Source organism: Triticum urartu, chromosome 7A (assembly GCF_056163025.1).
Source record: "Triticum urartu cultivar PI428250 chromosome 7A, HENAU_Tu73, whole genome shotgun sequence".
Classification (NCBI taxonomy): Eukaryota; Viridiplantae; Streptophyta; class Magnoliopsida; order Poales; family Poaceae; genus Triticum; species Triticum urartu.
Window position 1 is genome coordinate 37196311 of NC_141879.1, and position 3508 is coordinate 37199818.

Below are 3508 nucleotides of genomic sequence, written 5' to 3' on the forward strand. Positions count from 1 at the left end.
AAGTTACTGTACAATATATGTATACGAGTATTACACTACAATTATAGTTTAGTTTTTGCTTCTATAATATTGTTATTTTTGTTTCTTTCTATCGTGGTAATACTATTTCACAATTTTTTCATACTACTTTTTTTGGCATTTGTTTCATTTCTTTCATTATGCCAAATACACCTTTTGTTTTACTATATTTTTAAAGCCCTAGGGGCATTAAGCCTACCTAAGTTTTTTTCATTAAGCTAATAAGTTATCACATACATGGGAATCTTTAAGAGTGAGTAGAGTTGTGCAACAGAAAAAAAATTAGAGCCATGTCGATAAGCTTGAAACCCAATCCTCGAGGACGAATTTACGCAAAGACGGAAGCAACGTCATCGCCATAGGAGCATGTCAGCCACGATGTTCCTTGCAACAATCTGAGGAGAATTATATCAATTTGTGACATTCATATTGAAAATGATACATTGATATTAATTTGTGATATTGTTATTGATAATGTGACAGTGATATTGTCATAATGATAACGTGATGACGTTGATATTGATGTCAATTTTTGATACTAATATTGAAAATGTGACATTGTTATTTTGCTACTGTAATGTGATTTGTGTTATTGATTGATATTGAGAAATTGTCATATGTAGTATAGAAATTGCTATTTGTGATAACTGTGGATTCTGATATTAATTTTGGAGCTCCGATAATGATTTGTTATCTTGAAAATTCTTGTATGTGGTGTTGAAGTTCAAATTTTTGATACTGAAACTATGGCTTAAGATATTGAAAATTGTGATCTACAGTATTGAAGTTGAAATTTGTGATACTGAAAATTGTAATGTGTGAATTGTGATGTTGAAATTTGTGATATGGTGGCTATTAAGTTGAATTTGTGATAATCAACCTATCACTTGTCATATTGAAATTTTTTATATGTGATACAAGAATTTGTGACATTGATGTCGTCTTTTTTTCATTTTATCATTTGTGATATTGGAATTTGTGGTATGTGATATTGACACATAATCTAGAATATATCGAAAGTAGAACTGCAAAAAAAAGTTTCAAATATATCCAATATTAGCCATGTTTGAAAGGCCTTGTCCTCAGGATTTCAAAAATATAAAAATATTAAAAAAGAATACTTGTTTATAAGATATGAAACATTGGAAACATACTAAGAAAAAGAATGCAAGTAATTTATATGGGTGGAAGAACAATCATGCATTCACGTTCTGTCCTTTTCTCTTCTAAAAGGGTGTTGTGCTACACCTACAAACACAGCCTATATAATTCAATTTATATGCTAACATGAAATTTTTGATTGGAAATAATGGGTGGCGGTTGAGGTGCGGTGAAATTCAGGAGTGTGGGTATTAGTGGAGGATTTTTGCAAAAAGGTGGTGGGGCCCTCTAATGCGACCTAATTTTGTTATACATATGAGAGGCAAAGTAAATACATGGGACACCACATGCATGTAAGTCCAAGAGGCATGGACTTTAAAGCGAATGAGGGGTGGATGTTTCTCCAGTATATACTTTCAATTTCAGAAAATGAAATTTCAACATGCTAGTCCTTGCTGACCTCGATGTTAGAACAAAAAAACATGGACCAACTGAGTGCACCGCAAACTACCTTCCAGCGAAACAGACAGTGGTATCAAGCAATCACCCAAGCTAATGAAATTTTACGATAATAATTCCGAGGGCTAAATCGAGAGCCGGGTTCGGGAGGCGAGGAGAAAGATTCCCCCACCCAAACTTTTGTGGACAAACGAACGACATGTAGCACGTACATGTAGGCTGCACACATCATTAGCCACCCATGCACGTGTCGGTCTCAACCATGCATGCCTAGATGAAGCGGCAACACAAGGCTACAAAGGGTTGAAACTATAGCAACGATGCCTCCTCATGACAGTACCATGGATCGCATGAAAAAAGGTGAGGCATTGTTGCAAAGCAAAGATTATCAAATCGATTCGCATTACTAGAAAAAGGGCTATAGATAGGATTGATACTAATGGTGCACCAGGGAAGCAGTGTGCCACTACTATATACTAATGACGCATCTGTTGGTGATGCGTCATTAGTGTGGAAGACATTAATGGCGCATCGGAAACAGGGTGCGCCACTAGTATTAATTTTTTTTTCATTTTTCCATACATACTAATAGCGCATCAGGTTGACAATGCGCCATTACTAGTTCTAACTAGTAATGGCGCACCAGGCAGAGAGTGCGCTATTACTGTAAATTTTTTTCTTATTCTTTTTTTTGCAAAACTACTAATGGCGCACCTTTTCACAGTGCGCCATTACTAGTTTAAACTAGTAATGACGCACTATTACCCGGTGCGCCATTAGTATATATATTTATATTTTTTACTTTTTTAAATTTCATGGACACTCGATCTCGATCCCTCTCCATCTTGTTCGCTATCCCACCTTGCCAGATCCGGTCCCCCTTGCCGCCGAGCACCCCCGCACCATCTCCCCCGCTCCACCGGCTGCCGCCGCCGACCCCCCGCACCTTCCCCCACTCCACCGCCGCCGATGATCCACCGCACCCTTCCCCGCTCCACCGGCCGCCGCCGCCGACCCCCGGCCCGCACCCTCCCCCACTCCACCGTCGCCGACGACCCACCGCACCCTCTCCCCAGCACCCTCCCCGGTCCGCTCCATCGTCACAAATGAATGCAACTAAAATTGCAAAAAAAACAAATTTGATTATATTTTCAAATAAAAATTTTGATGATATTTTCAAATAATAAATTTGATGATATATTTTCATATTCATAAATATTTTCAAATAAAAAATTTAATGATATTTTTTAAAAAAATATTACTGTTTTTATAAAAAAATATTACTGTCATGATTTAAACTAGTAATTGAAACAAAATTCTAATGGCGCACCAGGGGAGGTGCGCCATTAGAATCGTCGTACTTATGGCGCACTAGGGGGAGGTGCGCCATTGCTAACCCTCCCCCACTCCACCTATTCCCCTCGCACTGTGGCCTTCCTCCCTCCCTCGCTAGATCCCGCACTCGACCCCAACCCTACGCCGCCGCCCCCTTGCTCCGCCCCCTCCGTCCGCCGCGCCTGCACGCCGTCGGCGACGCCGCTGCCACTGTGGTCTTGCGCTGCCCCTGCCACCGCTGCCGGCCCTCCGCTGCGGCGCGCCCAGCCGGCCGAACCCTCCGCGGCCCCCGCCTCCCCTAGCGCGGCCACCGCGCGTCACCGCGGCCACCGACCACCCCGTGCTCCGTCGTCGTGCCTAGGAGCTGCGCCAAGCTCTGCTACGCCGTCTTGGAGGATTCGTTCGAGCTCCACCTCAACTCCGGTCTCTGCTCCACCTCAACTCCGGCCCTACCCCAGCGCGGCCCGGATCGCCGACTCCTCCTGCTTCCCCCAGTACACCGCCTCCCTCAAGTGTACGCGCATCCTTCCCCCAGTACTCCTCTTCTGCGATTGGAAATGATTTGCATTACGAGCCTGCTAGGGATCCTGTAGTA